Genomic DNA, 19152 nt, shown 5'->3' with positions numbered 1-19152 from the left:
TTCTGAGAGGAAGACAGGTTATAAGCAGATTGATACATAATTAGATGGAGAATAGGAAATAGAGATGTCAAAGATGATTCTGAGGTTTTGGTCATAGCAAAGTCTCATAGACATGTTGAATTTGAGGTTCAAAAGGGATATCTGCAGGGAATATTTTCAACTGATTTTTGGAGATGAGGGAAAAGTGATTCGTAACCTACCAGACTTAGGCAGGTAAGTCTGTTTTGTACACTGTACATACATATAATATGTTCAGCGGCTAACACAGCACAAGCATGCGCTGCAGTGATGAAATTCCATGTGCACTGGCTTTGGGACAAAAAATGATGTTTAAGTCCATTATTTCACACCATCTGTGCCCCTGTTCCTGGCTCAGATGGTAAAGAATCCGCCTGCAAAGCAGGAGACCCAGGTTGGATCCCTGGATCAGGAAGATCCCCTGGAGATGGGAATGGCAACCCATTCCAGTATTCTTGCCTGGAGAATTCCATGGACAAGTGATCACTACATGGCATCCTTGCCCTGCCAGAGAAATCTGTCAGGCTACAGTCCATGGGGTCGCAAAGAGTCAGACATGACTGAGCAACCAAGCAAGCATGCACATGCCCCTGTTCCTACGTTCCCCGGACTGATAGAGAGTCAGGACAGCACTGTGTGGTCTGAGCGGAGAGGCGTATCTCCCCTGATGAGCTTCATCCAGCTGCCCGCCCTCCCACATTTGGAGTGTGACACGGAATAAGAGCGGACATCTGGTCCAGGTTAGGAGAAGAGCCTACGTCAAAGACACAGCGCTCAAGCCCCACCAGGATATGTGTGAGAGTGCTCCTCCGACTTATGCCATAACTCATATCAAGAGTGGATGAATTTTTCTTAGTGAGTCTCTCAGTGTGGATGTCTTGTTTTTCAGTCTTGCTCCTCTGGGGTCAAGTGACCCAAGCAGGGTTTGGTGGCTAATAGGAGGGCAGGATTTAAAGAATTACACAAATACTGGAGGCTTTCCACCTAGCTCCCTGGGTAACAGCAGTGAGGTGATGGGAAATATTTTACAAATTAAGTTGCTTTAGCCAGAAAAGGGAGCAGAACTATTGCTTCCTCACGATTAACTTTCTCTTCCAACACTAAGAAAAGTGAATGTTGTATGTCTTCTGTGTCTTCCTGAGCTCAGTTAGAGATAGCAACTGAATCTGGATTGCAAGGATCTCAGAAGAAACCAAATTATCCAGGCTAGCAAAGCGGGGACATGTATGAAGAAGGGAAAACCAGGGAGTAGACATTTGTGGCTTTGTGCTTCCCAGCAACCTTGATTTGGGTAGCAGAACCCACACCTCACCTGAGAGACAATGACCCCACTCCGGCCCCAGTCTGGCCTGCAGAGACTATTGCACCCTTGGGCAGAGAGGTTAGTTTAGGGATTGACACATTCCTTACCAAGTCAGTCAGGAAAAATCCTGGGGGTGTAAATACAGTCATTCGTGAGTAGTTTCAGATACATATGGATCCAGCCTCTTTACACAATTATATCAAAAGGGGATGGGAATTTTCTTTGGAAAATGAATCTACCTAACAGCTTGTTGTTTACACTTTATGATACTCTTAAACACAAGTATCATGCATTGAATATTTGTGCTTCACACATGAAATCTTTAAACACATTTATTGAAATGATTCATCTTTAGCTTTGTCAAGGCAGGGGCAATGGGCCCCCGAAAATGGATTGGATGTGATGAAAAACTGCTGCTCAGAGAAACTCTGCATCCTACCGAAGATTTCACTTCATAGGTATATCCTGAAATATATAACTTTATGGAAGTGCTGAAGCCTTCCATGAGACAAATCCTTCAAAATTAAAAGCAAAAAGCTTTGCTTCCTGAGGAAAGGGTATTTTTTTTCCCCTAGTGGATAAAAGCATCTGTGTAAATGACCACAGTTCTTCCCAGGTGGTGCTAGTGGTAAATAACCTGCCTTCTAACACAGGGGAGACACAGGTTCGATCCCTGGGTCAGGAAGATCCCCTGGAGAAGAGCATGGCAACCCACTCCAATATTCTTGCCTGGGGAATTCCACAGGCAGAGGAGTCTGGTAGGCTACAGTCGATAGGGTGGCAGAGTCAACATAACTGAAGTGACTCAGCATGCACACCAATGACCACATTTCTTTCTTTGCTTTGGCCGTCAGGGAGCTCTGAAGCAAATTTACTGCTCAATTATTGAACTTGATAAGATTTTTTGAGTTCCCTCATCTTCACTCTGCATTTGTTATAATTTACATTTCTCTGGCCCTGTTACTCAATTTTAGGCCTATATTTTATTATATATATTCTCCCCTATATTATTTGTTGAATAAGGTACAAGATAAGCCAGTTCTGGCTCAAATAATACAATAGTTTTTTCAAAGCCTATGGATGTCTGAGACAACAGAAGTGAGTGTCTAGAACAAGGGACTATTAGCTTGACTCTTACAAGGTGGAATGCTTTGTTTCCCTAAAACGTAACTCCAGATCTGGAGATGGTACTGGTGGTGAGTGTTCTTTGTTGGGCTTCTGCTCTGATCAGTAATGAATTACTTAACTTTGACAGGTTCTCTTTTCTAATAGTGCATTAGCATTGCTCACTGCAAAATTCCATTTGGATTCGTGGGTGAATGTTTGAAATCATTCTGAATACAAAAAATTCAGAGTTGTTTCTTAGTTGCAATGTCTTTGTGAAAGGTGAGTGCACTTAACACCTTTCTGTTCTATAAAAACATTTCCCTTAAGAGTCTGCCGAAGTCACAGGAAAAATAGGTAGAGCTGTGCTACCAGCAAAAAGGAGCCCAAACTGGACATCTGAATATGACTTGGAGACACCAAACGAGGGACATAGAAAGAGGGGGTGGGCATAACCTAGGACTTGCAAGGGGCACGGGACCATCAAGATTTCCAGGAGAAATTACGGAAACATCTGCAAGGTCAGGGCAGGAAGTCCAGGGCTGCTACTCAGAGAGGGAAGTGCCTTCCCTGAGACTGTTTGAGCAGAGCTGAAATAACCAGGCCAGAGGGGTTGATGGAAGCCCCGGGAGTAAACTCCAAGAATGACCAACAGTCCATCAACTCAAATTCAAGTGCTTCAGACACAAAGGGAGGACCGTTTGGGACATTTGACCATTTGGGACATTTAGGACCCAGTGAACTGCGTTAGTCTGGCACACACGTAGCTCAACGTTAATTGCGTTACAATAAAGAATCTGTGTTCTGAGACTTCCCTGCTGATCCAGTGGATAAGACTCTGCACTTCCGCTGCAGGGGGCCAGGGTTTGACCCCTGGTCAGGGAAGTTCCACATGCTGCATAGTGTGGCAAAGAGAAAAGAATCTGTGTTCAGAAAAGTTTCTTGATTGCCTTTGCCTCTGTTCCGATCATGGCACTGTGAAGGGCTAATGAAAGAATAAAGCAAACAGAGTTGATTGCAGAGTTATAATCAAAGAGTTGGGAAACTTTGCAATTTTGGTGCTTGGAAAATACAAAGTCTACAAGACCTCAGCTGAATAACAGATAATTGGCCAGGAAAATGCATCCAAGAGGGGCTTGGAGTGTTTTGGGTATGAAAAGAATGTCTCCCTCTTGCTCCAGGGGGGTGTGGTGAGGTAGGACGGGAGTGGGGGTTGGAATACTGGGGACTCACTTCAAGTCCTGCCAATTTGGCAAGAAACCGCCTGCTTCACTGGGTTGGCTCAGCCACCCATTATTTCACACCATCCCCCCAAGGGAGATCACTTTCAGCCTGACCCTTAAGCATCTCCAACCTTTGTGACCCTCACTCTCTACATCAGTCCAGCATTGTTCAGCCTGACAGATGACCCGGCCTCCTCCTGGTTTTCTTTAAATAATAGGAGAACATTTGCTCTCTGGAAATACCAGGTTGCATCCAAATTTAAAAAAGAAAAATAGGAGAGGAAAGCATTCAAACAAAACTCTTGGAATGGGGCTCCTGCGGTAACATACCGAATAAAGGAAAACAGGAAAGCAATTGCAATATTAAAAATAGATGACTTCCTGCATGTAAATTCTTCGCTGACCTTGTTGATTGGAGTGTGGTCACTGTTTGCTGGCCTGCCATCTCTTGACTCCATGAGAATTCGTATCAACAGACATTTCTCAGGGTTCAGTAACACCTGCCCCCGTTTTAAAAACATTGGTTTGTACATCTGCCTGTGGGCATCAAACCTTTTCCCCTGATGTTCAGTGCCTATCAGAGACTGATTTCTTATCTTTTGTCTCATTCTTACATGTCAAAGGAGAACTGATGAATATGAGGTACCTCAGAGGACCCTGGAGGGGAGATGTTACTTGTGCATAACCTCATGCACTTTGATGACATCAGTGTCCACTGCCAACAAAGCATGAAAGTAATGGCCATAAAGCACAAAACCATGTGCCTGAATAAATAAATAAATAAATAAATAAATTAGTGTATTCTAAGACAGATGTGTAGAAAAAGGGAAAAGGAAAGTAGGGTAAGAAGGATGAAGCAGGTGGGTGGTGTTAAATAAGACAGAGAGGACCTCAGTAAGAAGATAATAGATAAGCGGAGACTCCATGGGAGGTAGGTGTCTTGAGGAAGCATCCAAGCTGACAAGCAGCCAAAGCAAAGGTAGGATCATTATGCTTGGTGAACAGTAAGATTCGTTTCCCTCTCTTCCAATTCCAGGGAGGCCCCAGACAAGACAGTTACTGTCCGTAGGCAGCAGAGGGAATGGCTTTGAAGCTGCGGGAGCAGTGATGAAAATGGTTTCATCACAAGCAGTTCTGTGGAATTGGGGTGTGCAGGGGTGAAAAGGCAAGGTCGGAGGTTTAAAAAGGGAGCACGTTCCAAGGTTCCACTCCCTGAGTGGAGAATCAGGGCTGGAATCTCAAGGGCACACCCAAAACAAGTCAGCAGGAGACAGGAGCGTCGTTGTGCTGATTCCCCACACAGTTACAAGCGTGGCCTGGTAGGTGCCTTCTGAAACACTTGTGGAATTTGGCCCTGGATCACAGAATTTTAGGATTGTTCCTCCCCAGCTGTGTTTGTCCCCTAATCCCCTTCTTTGTGTTGCCTTAGTCACTGGGGTTCTCTTAACCATTTTCTGTTTAGGGCCACTCTTGAAATTAGATCTCACCAAGGGATGATCCATACCCTAGGACTGCCCTCTCCTCTCTTACAGTAATCAGAAAGCCTGGGGAGTAGGGATTCACACACACAGTTAAAGAGGCATGGGAGTGGCCAGGGCCTGAGAACTCAGGTATTTTTTTTTTTAAATAAAAAGCCTTGATTTTTCTCTCATAGCCATTAGAGTTCTAGGATGAAGGGGGAAGAAAGAGATGGAGCTAGAAGCTTGTGTATTTAAAACCTTCCTAGTTTCGCAAGGTTCTTGGGAGAAAGTCCACACCCCTCAACAGCCTTTATGCTTCTAGAGTCTATCTCTCAAAGTCCTCCTTCTTGCCAGCTGAACACCCGGGCACTTCTCTGAGGGGCCCCGCTTCCTACTGCCTTCAGGTGTATGTACCTGCTGTCCTGGAATTTTCTTTCAGCCCCACCTTAGCCTGGCTAAAGCCCATTCATCCTTCAAGTCCCAGCTAATCTGTCCTTGCCCAAGGAAAGATCTCCTAACCCCCTAACTGGATTGGGCCACTGCCCTTTGAGAACTTGGCATGGTTCATAGTAAGTGCTCAGTAAATATTTACGCTTTATAAATGTAGTTGATGAATGAATGAATGAGCACATGAACAGAAAAATAAGTTAAAGTCAATGGATATTTTCTTTAAAAACTGAGAACTAGGTGGACAAAAGTCCCGGCCACAAAGGAAAGAGAAGAGAATAAAAGAAAATAAATTCTTTAAGGTCTGAAGTGCTTTTGCTTAAGGCAATTTTCAGGCCAGGTCAACCAGGTCAGTCGCCAGAAAAAGCAATGGGGATTCGTTCTAGGACATTCATCTTCAGGCTTAGTGTTGAAAGTAACATTGTTCGCCTTGTTCACTGAGACTGAAAATGAGCTGAACCGCCCCAGGCAGAGGGGGCAGAAGGGCACAGCCAGGAAAGCTAAGCACGTCCAGTGTTGAGGGGTGAAGAAATGACATTACAAGAACATAATTTTAATTCTTGCCCTGTTTTGATCCAGTGTGGATGACCTTGGGCAAGTCACTTAACTTTTGGAATTACACTCTGATTGTCCAAAAAAGAATAAATACACTTGGGGACATTGGGAGAAAAAAAGAGATATTAGCCAAGTGTGTGTATGACCACAATAGTGGTGTTATTAATGATCACCGATGCTATCCCCAGCTGTTCTCCAGTATGATTTTATTAGTCCCACTGCTGTTTCCTGATTCGCTTCCATTCAGGAAGCTTTGAAATAATGGTTAGCAGAGGGGCACGTTGCAAAAATAAAAATTCTCACTCTTTTAACTTTTCCATCCACTTTAATCCCAATGCCCATCCTTCCTCTCTCCCCAGCTTCAGCTGGAGTCCTGCCATTCCTGTGATCAATCACGCTTGGGGGAGAATCTTACTCATGTGGTGGGGAGCCGGGGGTTGGGGGGGGGGCGCGTTAGGACGGTCGGGGCGGAGGGAGTTCTGGTCCAGCATGACTGTTGAGTGTGATGTCCTTTTGTGGTGCCCTCGAAAACAGAAGTGAGGAAACAGGCCGTCATTTATCATGTGGCTTTGTAATACATGCTGATAATGCAAAACAGCCAGGCCGCTCCTGAGGTCGGTCCAACCAAGTACCAAGAGTCAGCTGAGGGGGGCCAAGTCGGAAAGGGAGGTTCCCGGTGGGACGTGCCCTTTGGCCAGGGATCTCCCTGCAGTCACAGCTTCCCACTTGCTGCTGGAGACTGCCATTTGTCCTCTGGAGAGACCACAGCCACCTGCCTTCTGTACACTGCCAGTGTGGGGCGTCTTGGGGAAGCTGAAAACTTCCCCATTTCAGCCGCTCACAGCCCCGTCCTCCCCAAGCCTGGAATGCTATTGGATGCAGGTGCTAGACAGTGGGGCTTTTGGTGTGGCAGTGGTTGCTGGCCCTTGAACCAATCACTGTAGCCGAGGAGAAGCAGCATTCTGATTGGCTAAGCCTAGGTCACCTGCCCACTCTTGGGTGTGAGGCAACCTCAGTTATACCCACACCACAGTGAACCTTGTTTCCAGGATGAATGACAAAGGAAGTGTGATGGAATCACTGGGATTACTTCTCCGATTTCTCCGAATTTCCTCTAACCTCTCAACCCAGCACACCAGTTAGCACCATGCCTTTGCCCAAAGGAGGCTTCCATCAATATGTCTTCTGGCAAAAAAAAAAAAAAAAATCCACTTGAATCCACAAATGAACACATGATAAAAGCCACGCAAACGCAAAAGACCATGGAAGCACTTTTTAAAAAGGGACCTTTTCCCCACCAGGTACCCACCTAAGAAAACACCAAGCCAAGAGAATGACATTACTAAAACAGAATAGTCAGTTCCAGCCTCTCCAAGCCCTCAGCCACACTCTGCTTTGGACCTTTGCTGCTCTTCTCAGTGTCACAAAGGCTCCACGTAGCTAAGTCAGGGCCTCCTTTCTCAGGCCTCATCTGATTTTCCCCATCAGCAGCAATTGACTCAGTTGATAACATTCTTCTCCTTGAAACCCTTTCTTGCTCTGGTTTCTAAGACATCACACTCACTGTTCTCTTCCCACCTTACAAGCCTTCCTTCTTGGATTCTTTTGCTGGTTCTCCCTGCCCTCCCACCCTCCCTGCTTCTGAATGTTCAGTGCCCAGGGATCAGTGCTTGGAGCTCTTCTTTCCCCCTAAGTAAATAAGTAAGTAAGTGTTAGTCGCTTAGTCGTGCACGACTCTTTGCGACCCCATGGACTGCAGCCCACCAGGCTCTTCTGTCCATGAGATTTTCCAGGCAAGGATACTGTAATGGGTTGCCATTTCCTTCTCCATGGTATCTTCCCAATCCAGGGATCGAACCCGGGTCTCCTGCACTACAGGCAGATGCTTTACCGACTAAGCTACAAGGGAAGCCCTGTTTCCCCTTGGATGATCTCATCTAATTTATGGCTTTAATACCATCCATGTGCTATGATCCAGTGTGTGTGTGTCTAGGCTAAACCCCTTTCCTGTGCCCCAGATCTTATATCTGTCTTCATTCACAGCTGATATTTTTACTTGGATGTTTACTAGAACTCACCAGCCTATCCCATCTATGACTAAGCCCTTGATAGCTCACCTTTCACTGCTATCAAAAAGAAAACAGTTCCTCCCATAATCTAGTCACTCAGGCATATCCACCATGCTGTTCCTGACTCTTCTCTTTCTCTTCCTCCATATTTTTCCAAAAGATAATTCTATATGCTCCACCTTAAAATATATTCAAAACTGAATACCCTCTCTCCTGCTGCCACCCTATTCCTAACAGGTCTTCCTGCTTCTGCTGTTGTCTCCAATCTCAAGTTCATCCTCATGGCTTATTCTCAACACATGAGCCACACCGATTCCACTGAAATTTTAACAGATCTTGTCAATCCTCTGCTCATAGAATACAGTGGGCTCAGAGTAAAAGCTAAATCCTTGTTGTGACCTATGTGGGCCATGTGATCTATTTCTCACTTACCTCACACACTTTGTGTGAGTGCTAAGTCACTCAGTCATGTCCAACTCTTTGTGACCCAATGGACTGTAGCCTGCCAGGCTTCTCTGTCCATGGGATTCTCTAGGCAAGGATACTAGAGTGGCTTGCCATGCCCTCCTCCAGGGGATTTCTCGACCCAGGGATTGAATCTGCATCTCTTATGTCTCCTGCATTGGGTGGGCGGATTCTTTACCATTAGTGCCACTTGGGAAGGCCACCTCACTCACTTTCAGTTCAGTTCAGTCCAGTCGCTTAGTTGTGTCCAATTCTTTGTGACCCCATGGACTGCAGCACGCCAGGCCTCCCTGTCCATCACCAACTCCCGGAGTTTACTCAAACTCATGCCCATTGAGTCGGTGATGCCATCCAACCATCTCATTCTCTGTCATCCCCTTCTCCCACCTTCATTCTTTCCCAGTATCAGGGTCTTTTCAAATGAGTCAGTTCTTCACATCAGGTGGCCAAAGTTTTGGAGTTTCAGCTTCAACATCAGTCCTTCCAGTGAATATTCAGGACTGATTTCCTTTAGGATGGACTGGTTGGATCTCCTTGCAGTCCAAGGCACTCTCAAGAGTCTTCCCCCAACACCACAGTGTTGAAGTGTTATCGCTCACTTTACCTCCTGTTAATCACATCCTTTCTCCTTCCACTTCTTTTCTCATATATTCCAGGCATGCCTCCACCCCAGGGCCTTTGAACTTGCTCTTTCCTCCCCCACAGAAGCACTTCCTCCAAATATCCACATGGTTTCATCCTCAACTCCCTCAAATATTTACTCAAGTCACCTTCTTAGACAAGTTTTCCTTGGAAATTCTGTCCAAAATTCAGTACTCTAATTTTTCCTGTCTCCCTCTCCTTTTTATTTTTATCCTTTCCTTTTATCATTAGCTAACATTCATATATATTATATATATACATATAGCATATGTTGGAGAAGGCAATGGCAGCCCACTCCAGTACTCTTGCCTGGAAAATCCCATGGCTGGAGGAGCCTGGTAGGCTGCAGTCCATGGGGTCACTAAGAGTCGGACATGACTGAGCGACTTCACTTTCACTTTTCTCTTTCATGCATTGGAGAAGGAAATGGCAACTCACTCCAGTGTTCTTGCCTGGAGAATCCCAGGGACGGTAGCCTGGTGGGCTTCTGTCTGTGGGCTTCTGTCTATGGGATCGCACAGAGTCGGACACGACTGAAGTGACTTAGCAGCAACAGCAGCATATGTTATATATATAACATTTACTATAGTCAATAGACGGAGAAGGCAATGGCACCCACTCCAGTACTCCTGCCTGGAAAATCCCATGGATAGAGAAGCCTGGAAGGCTGCAGTCCATGGGGTCACTGAGGGTCAGACACGACTGAACGACTTGACTTTCAATTTTCACTTTCATGCATTGGAGAAGGAAACAGCAACCCACTCCAGTGTTCTTGCCTGAAGAATCCCAGGGACGGGGGAGCCTGGTGGGCAGCCATCTATGGGGTCACACAGAGTTGGACACGACTGAAGTGACTTAGCATAGCATAGCATAGCATAGTCAATAGAATGGACTTTCCCGTAAGGTCTGTTGAATGGGGATTCTTAGTAAGAATTCTTACTAAGATTCTTTTAAATCTGTGCCATTGTCCAGAAACTTAGTGCACAAATGTGCACATTTATGTGATTCATTCTTTTTCAAAAATTGAGCTATAATTGATATATAATATTAGTTTTAAGTATACAAAACATAATGAGTTGATATTTGTACACACTGCAAAATGATCAACACTATAAATCTAGTTAACATCCATCACCTTACATTGTTAAAAATAATTTTTTTCTTGCAATGAGAACTTTTAAAATCTGTCTTTTAAAAGTTTCAGATATGCAATATATTCAAAATATTCACACATTTTCTTTACTTATTTCATCCTGTGCATTATATTTTCTCCTTCTAGATTGTTAGCTCTGTGAGGATAAGACTATTTTTCTTTTAATCATTAATATCTTCTTGGGACCTGAAATAGTGTCTTTACATACAAAAGGAAAGTAAACAAAAGAGCATAATTGTATAACTGAAATCTGAGACCCTTGAAAGTCAAGCTCTATATTTGAGCTTAACTTCTAACTAAATTCAGTCATTAGGCAAGATAGGATTCCAAGTCTTGAGGTCCATTTTTGGTCTACAGGAAGCCAGGAAGATTTTCTACTTATGTGGTTTACTAGCCTTAAAGTTTCCAATAGCTTCTCATTGTCTTCAGGGATCAAGTTCATTCCACCATCATCTGTACCTTTTCAAGTTTATCTCCTATGTCAGCACATTTGTTTTCCCAGCCAAACTAGTCTGTCCACTATTTTCCCAAACTGCCTTGAGTTTATTTTCTTCCATATTCTTTCTCTTTCCTTTCTGTTATCCGAAACATCCTTCACATCTCCTCTACTCATCTATGCAAACCCACCTCACTCTTCATGATCCCTTTCTTTCCCCACCTGATGAAATCCAATGGGTCTTTCAGCTCACATTATGCCTCCTTTAGAAGGTCTTCCCTGAACTTTCCAGATGGAATGAAACGCTCCCTATCTAGTAAGTTTATAGTACCTTTCCCCAACATTATTCAGCTCTTTGTACAGTGCCAACATGGAGTAGTAAAGTGAGGATCCACAGCACAGAGTCTAGAGCTTAAGTGTATTGATTCAAATACTATAATTCAAATACTATGATTAAATATGCTATAAACAATTTCACTGATTTTTTTCTGCAAACCCAGTGTATAACCATAATGCCAGTGTGACACTGAGTTGAATTCAACACCTATTTATTGAATGAATGCACAGTGAGAAACAGAAAGATGAATTCAAGGTCCTTCCCTGAACCACTATCTACAGAACCACTGTCTGTTCAGGAAGATCAATGTATACACAGCTAACTTCCCATTATTTACTATATCCTACATACAATATGGAGAAGGCAATGGCACCCCACTCCGGTACTCTTGCCTGGAAAATCCCATGGATGGAGGAGCCTGGAAGGCCGCAGTCCATGGGGTCGCTGAGGGTCAGACACGACTGAGCGACTTCACTTTCACTTTTCATTTTCATGCATTGGAGAAGGAAATGGCAACCCACCCAGTGTTCTTGCCTGGAGAATCCCAGGGACGGGGGAGCCTGGTGGGCTGCCGTCTGTGGGGTCACACAGAGTGGGACATGACTGAAGCGACTTAGCAGCAGCAGCAGCACATACAATATGGTTCTTTTATTTCTTTCTTAAAGTTTCAGCTTTCCTCAGTCTCTCACTCATACCTACTTTATAATTTTGAATCCAGGATAAATTCATAGTTGAACCAGTTTATTGTTTCTTTTTTATAATTTCAAATATTTATTTCTTTAAAATGGAGAGAATTAAGAATATTTGAGAAGTAATTTAAAGATATAATCCTTTAGAAATCTTGCAATATTTCCACAACTAGAACAATCTTTTTAAAGCCTTATTTCACTGATTTAACTTCCAAACTTCATTTAATATTTAATGATTACATAATGTACTAACAAGGCACTTTGCATATTAGATATATTAAAAAAACTAATGACTCTTGGTAGTGTTGATGGTTAGAAGAAAATTTTCAAAGGTATATTTTTTGTTTCAATGTGGGAACATGTAAGTTGTAATCTATTAGTGTCTGCTTAATGAAATTGTTTTTGAAACCCTGCCTGTTAACCTTTAACCTTGAAGCTCGTGCATAGTTTCCTTATTCATTAAATGACTAACTCACCGACCAGAAATATTTATGAGCTCTTGGCTCAGCCTGAACCTTTCTGGCCTAGACTAGAGACTGAGGAAGTTTCCAGAATGATCTCTGCAGCCTTCTCCTGAGACATATCTCTGGCTGCCCCATTTATTGTCCCTTTCCTAGTCATACCACATGCCAAGCTCCCACCTCAATCTGCTCCCTTTTCCAGTAGGCACATTTGTATCTGGTATTATTGTGGTGGCTTTTTTACTTTGCAGTTACTTTTATAGATGTTTAATCAGGTGCGCCAGTGAAAAGATGCAAAGTGAAGAGTAGGCGTTTCTAAATATTTCTTCAGAAAGCAAATTCAGCAATATTCCATCTCGTGTCTTGTTTTCCCCCAGAGGCAGCAGCGGAGACACTGATTCCTTGAAGGTGAAGCCTGGAGCCACAGCTTAACACCCATGAAATTGTTTTTCATGCCTATTATTGTTCTCACCCTCCACTCTGGATAAACAGGCTCAGAAGTGGTGTATATGTCAAGTTGTTTTCCTTCTGAAAGATGATCCTTAAAGTCACTTCAGAAAACAGAAGGATAATTCTAGAGATAAAAAAGGAAACCACGATTATATTTAAAACCTCTCAGTAAGCTAAAATGCTATTCACAGAACTGTAAAATAATCTTCCATAGTTCCTAACTTTCAAGTAATTTAGAACAACAGGACTCAAGTAATTTAGAACAACAGGACTTATAAGAAAAGATGCCTTATGAGAGTAATATCTTGGGTTATTTTCTTGAAGGTAGTTGAGAGGAAAAAACTACTGCATAGGCTGATATGGGCCTACTTCAGGCTATAAAACAGTGAGCATCTAACTCTTGAAAGGAGTAAAGAATTAACAAACAGTGGCATGGGGGAGAACAGCTGTGGTAGTGGCTCATTTTCTTGAAAAAACCAAAAAGGCTGGTCAAGAGAGAATGGTCTTTCAAGATTGCTTTGGAAATCCTCTAACACAGAAGCTTCACCTTGAAGATACCTCTGCAATCCAAGGTCAGGGACGGTGGGTCAGCTTTTCCAAATGTACTCAATGCCCCAGGTCCCAGGCTAACAATGACAAAGGGAAGGAGATGCTTAGTTTAAGAATCTAGAATAAAACATGCTAAAATTCATCTCAGGAAGTTTGGAAGATTACTTTTCCCATGGTGGCCATACCCAAGCCAGGATCACAAGTATGTTTATGGACAGAGCCCAGTCTTGTATCAGGTCCAAGTATCCCCTACTTTTCAAGAGTTCACTTTACTCCACCTGGCTGTTATGAAAGATTTACATCGGTACCTGTTTTATCTAACCAAAAGAAATCTGAAGAGGTTTTTGCTATCACACAAAAAGACAAAAAATGAAAATAGCATTTACTGTTGGCCTTACAGCAACCGTTACGGAGGAAGTATGCACCTGAGCAGAGGGAGGGGTACCACCAAACTCCATCCTGGCAACTACACTCAGCATCAGCCTCCACACCCTTGAAGTGTGTCTGTGAGCGTCTGTGCTTCATCTTCATTTATTTTGTGCTTCTGTTAGCAAGACATGCCCTCAGGTAATTGCTTCTTCACTTTAGGCCATTTCAGCTTAGGAAAGGTTTCATAGGAACCTCTAATTTCAGATAGCAGAGGGATATTTGAATATTTCAATAAAATGGCTGGACCATTTAGACAACTTGAGGAATCCACATGATTCCCCAGGCGAAGGACTACGGTCTATGAAGTAAAGACACATGTAGGGCCACAAAAGAGACACAGATGTAAAGAACAGACATTTGGACTCTGTGGGAGAAGGCGAGGGTGGGATGATTTGAGAGAATAGCATTGAAACATGTATCTTACCATATATAAAATAGATGACCAGTGCAAGTTTGATGCATGAAGCAGGACATCCAAAACCAGGGCTCTGGGACAACGCAGAGGGATATGGTGGGGAGGGAGGTTGGAGAGGGCTTCAGGATGGTGGGAGGGTGGACACATGTATACCCATGGCTGATTCATGTCAATGTATGGCAAAAAAATCACAATATTATAAAGCAATTATCCTCCAATTAAAATAAATTGATTTGTTTAAAAAAATCAAGGACTGTAGTGGGTAAATAAAATAGCAATTTGTGATCACAAACCTCAAGGAGATAAATGAGGCAGTTGAGGCCTTCATGGGCAGACAGAGAAGCAGAAGCAGCAGTCTCTCCATTCATGGGGTTCAAACAAAGAAAACTGTGTTAGACAAGATTGAACTATAAGAGAATTCGGCTGCAGTTTCCGCGGGCCACATAAATAGGAGGAGGTGGGGAGTATTTTTGTTGAAGAATGGTTTTCTGGAACTTCATCAAAGTGAAAGAAGACCCTATCTAGTTAGTCAGAACCTATCAGAGACACACCTTGAAAGCTTAAAACCAACATGCAGTAAAATGAGGGTCAGGTTCTCAGACCTCAATGAAAGGTATTGGTACAAAGGTGCTCTTTACTGAAAAAAAGTCTTTGGCTGAGATGCTGACATTAAAGCATAAAAGCACTACTCATCAATTAAAACAAAGATAGGGAAAACTAGCTGTGTCAAATGTCTTTGTATTACCTTATTTTACCTCAAGAGTATGTGAAGTTATAAGAAAAGAGAGGCTCAGTGAAGCAAAGCAGTTTTACCAATGTATTCTAGCTAGTAAGTTACTACCCAAAATTTAAATCTAGAATTGAAAGTTTCTAGAGTCCCTGCTACTTCCATAAGCTGCTGCCTCCATATGCGGCCCTGGGCTCTGCGAGAATGAAAGAAGTAAAAGGCCAATAATGCTTTGAAGAGGAAAGTCGGAGGCTTTTCTGTTACTGAATAATAAGGTAACCCCTGAGGGATGAATGGATAAAGCATTCTGCATACAGGGGCTAATGAGAGAAAGTTAATATGTCAGCTTTTGCTGGCTCCAAAGTCCCCATCGACTGAACATCAGGATCCTACTTCCTCTTCACTTGAGATTCTTCCCCCTTTAGAATCTCTAGGAAACCCCGGAGTGTTTTGGGAACAGCAGACTAAAGCTACCCTTCAGTAACACTGCTGTTCTTTCTCGGATCCCTGTTGCTTATTCACGTCCCTCGGGGTTTTACCTGCAGCACTGCCATCTCTCAGACATCTCCCCGAAGTTAATGGTCGCCTGACACTGCTTCTCTCCTCGTCTCTACTCTAGTTACCCATAAACCCAAACGCCCGAGTTCTGGGCCTATATATCCAAATGCCTGAGTTCTGGGCCTATATACTCAAATGCCTGAAATCTGGGCCTATGTATCCAAATGCCCGAGTTCTGGGCCTATATACTCAAATGCCTGAGTTCTGGGCCTATATACCCAAATGCCCGAGTTCTGGGTCCGTATATCTAAATGCCTTTCAGACATCTCAACAGAATATTCCCAAGATATCTCAAACACAACACATGCAAAATAAGTTGCCTTCTTCTCCAAAAGTCTTTTCCTCTTGTCAGTTGAATTTTTACGAATAAAGGACGCCAGGACCCACAGTGATAGTGATTCAAGTCAGAAAACTGGCATCATCCTACCTGTTTTCTTCAAGCAGACACCAAGTCCCTCATTTTTACCTTCCTGACAACAGTTCATATTTCCTCTCCATTCTCCGAAGGGTGGGGGGGTAAACCAAATGCTCTTGGGCTACACCCACTTTTCTATTCACACCTTTGCAAGCCTCATCTTCTTTATTTCCTTCCTTGTTTCCTACCAGGATCACCCTTCTTAAATGCATATGGTATCAAGTTACCACATCCCTACAATGCAAAGACCTAAGTTTGATGCTAAAGTCCCTTCATGATTTGCTGCCTACTTATTCAACCAAATCTGGCCCATTTACATGTTCTTAAATCTATGACTCCCAAACAGCATGGGAAGACTATACCGGGGCTCAGGATGTAGATTGTGAATAGTAGAGTTCTACTTACTAAGAATAAGAAAGTTAGATTATGCATACTTGATATGTCGAAGAAGAAACAAAGGGTGGCTTGCTATTTGAAATAAGCAACACTGTGGAGGACAAAAAATACTGAACTTGAGCCACTCCCTTTCTATGTTTTTAGAGGTTGTTTTTGGAGTATAGTTGATTTACGATGTTGTGTTAGTTTTAGTTGTATAGCAAAGTGAATCAGTTATACATATACATATATTCACTCTTTTTAAAGATTCTTTTCCCATATACAGCTACTCTTTTAATCAAAGCTGTTCTTCTGGTGTTCCATCCTCCAACTAATTAAAGAGCAATCAAAGCAAATAGGTTTGGAATTAAAATAACTTCATTGAGAATGTATAGCCTGAGTATAATTTGAGTAAGAAAGATGACTGAATGAATGCCAGTTGAGGCTGAAAACAAGACTGATGGTTTAAGAAAGAACCATTGGAGACTTAGAAAAAGATGAAAATTATTAACACTGAAAGATAAAAACAGCCTATTGCAGAGTCTGGGAGAAATTTTTCCTAACTGTAAGGCAAATGGAAGTGTACTGAGAAAACACAATGAGAGCCTGGTCATGCTTTCCCTCATGAAACAGAGCAGCCCTAGCAACCTGAGAAGAGTCCTAAGACACACAGAGTTCTTTCTCTTGCTTAAAGACACGCAGTCTGTCTAAGCAGAACTTCACATGTGGGTTGCTGTCTTTTGAGATAGAGAACTCTTTCTTACCTTGCTCTATTCCCAAGTTTCTGGCCCTACTTGTAGACTATTAACTTCCTTAAGACAAGATGGTGTGTGCGTGTGTGTGTGTGTATGTGTGTGGTAAATGCTTCCATATGAGGCTGGTTCATCATACGTAGAATAGCGAATAGAGTGGTAAAGATGTAAGTGAAAAACAAAATGGTCCATGCTAAGAAAGAATTCTGGTTCTTTTAAAAAGAAGAAGAAGAGGGGAGAAAGGAAAACATTTTTATAGCACTTGCTATTCTAGGCATTAATCCAAGTGCTTTTTATGTATTACTTGATGTTTAAAACAATCCTGTATTCGTATAAACTGTGCTGTGGTAAAATGAAACAGATAATCCCCAAATCTTCATAGTTAGCATAACCTACGTTTATTTGTTGTTTATGCAAAGTTGGTTTTGAGTAAATAGGGATTGTCCTCCACTTGGTAGCTCAAAGATTCCTACTCCTTCTATCTTGTGATACTACGTAAGGGTGCCCTGGTAGAGGAAGAGGGGATGCAAAGGCAAACCAGCTCCTACCTGCCCCAGCCTGGCAGTGACTCATGACACTTCCACTCCCAAGCCATTGGCCAGAATTGGTCCCATGGCCTCAATCACAGCAAAGACACCTGGGAAATGTCAAGGAGCTCCTGGATATCCTAGTGAGCACTAGCTGTCTTGTTCACAACACTTGTGAGAAAGGTAATAGCATAATCCCTGTGATGAGAAATTGAAACAAAGAAAAAATAATTTACCCAAATCCACATTGTTAGTAAGTGATAGACTTGCGATTTTAACCAGACAATCTGATTCCAGAATTTGTGCTTTTAAAGATTATATTATGTAGTTGATCCTTGAACAACATGGCTTTGAATTGCATGGGTCCATTTATATATGCAGATTTTTTTTCCAGTAAAAATGTGCCTCAGTATTACATGATTCATGGTTACTGAGGGCTGACTGTAAAGGGACATGTGGATTTTCGACTGCACAGGGTTGGACACCCCAACCCTTGCATTGTTTAAGGGACAACTGTATTGCCTTTCAAAAGTAATAGAGGTGCCAGTGATTTTATTAATGATTTGTAACAGAGAAAACTGGGGATGGAGACAGAAAATTCTCTCTTGGAACCCCAGAGCCAGGTTACACTAGCCCCAGCTGGATACAGAGGATTAGGAAATGAATGTGCAATCACTGTTCTGTAAACCTGAGAAGGACCCAACCAGAAGGCTAGTGATCAACAAGGACAACTGAGAGAAATCTCTGTATCCCACTTAGTGACACACACCTAGTCCAGATACATCTCTCTCTAACTGAGCAGCATGGAAAATATCAACTCAAGACTTACAGGAAAAGTATTGAAAATCCAAGATAAAGGGAATAGGAGATTGACAATACGGGAGTCTATTCTCTAGAGCAAGGTGGCAAAACGTTTTTGTAAAGATCCAGATGGTGAAGTTTTTTAGGTGTTATAGATCATACTGTTTCTGTCACAATTACGTAACTTGACAGAAGGGCACAAAGCAGGCGTGGTGTTCATCACTCAGTTATGCCTGATTCTTTGAGACCCCGTGGGCCCCACCAGGCTCCTCTGTCCATGGAATTCTCCAGGCAAGAATACTGAAGTGGGTTGCCATGCCCTCCTCCAGGGGATCTTCCAGGCCCGTGGATGGACCCAGGTCTCCTGCATTGCAGGCAGATTCTTTACCATCTGAGCCACCAGGGAAGCCCAAATCTTCCATAGGCAATACATAAATACAAAGCAATCAATAGAGAAATACAAAGCAGCATAGGCAGCACATAAATAAAGAGGTATGGCTGTGTCCTGATAAAACTCTGTTTACCAAAACAGATGACTAGATTGGTCCATGGACTATAGTTTGCCGACCCAACACTTGCTCTAAAAATGAGGAAATTACCAAATAGAACAGATCATTACACATCTGAAAAATAATTGGGTAGGAATCCAAAATCTATAAATCCAAACGGTGATGGAATCGTTTATCAACAAACAAGTGACAAATATTTTTAACAAGCTATTGTTAAAAGAGATTCAGTTTATATAATTCTGATAAAAGTCCGAATAGGTATAATTTAACTCAAAATTAATTT

General features: G+C 42.7%; 1 non-coding gene and 1 pseudogene across 1 annotated transcript; one reads left to right on the top strand and one right to left on the bottom strand.

Moving 5' to 3' along the window:
* LOC147370663 (mitochondrial-processing peptidase subunit beta-like) overlaps positions 1 to 19152 on the top strand; it is a 73376-nt pseudogene that overhangs the window by 31903 nt on the left and 22321 nt on the right.
* On the bottom strand, positions 7948 to 8019 carry TRNAY-GUA (transfer RNA tyrosine (anticodon GUA)). Its single transcript has one exon. It is a non-coding gene; the product is annotated as a tRNA-Tyr (tRNA).

The sequence above is a fragment of the Bos grunniens genome, chromosome 6 (genome assembly GCF_055505025.1).
Source record: "Bos grunniens cultivar Pamir isolate PY7600 chromosome 6, Bosgru_T2T1.0, whole genome shotgun sequence".
Lineage (NCBI taxonomy): Eukaryota > Metazoa > Chordata > Mammalia > Artiodactyla > Bovidae > Bos > Bos grunniens.
The sequence above is the reverse complement of the archived record's forward strand: the minus strand, read 5'-3'. Positions and strand labels throughout refer to the sequence as shown.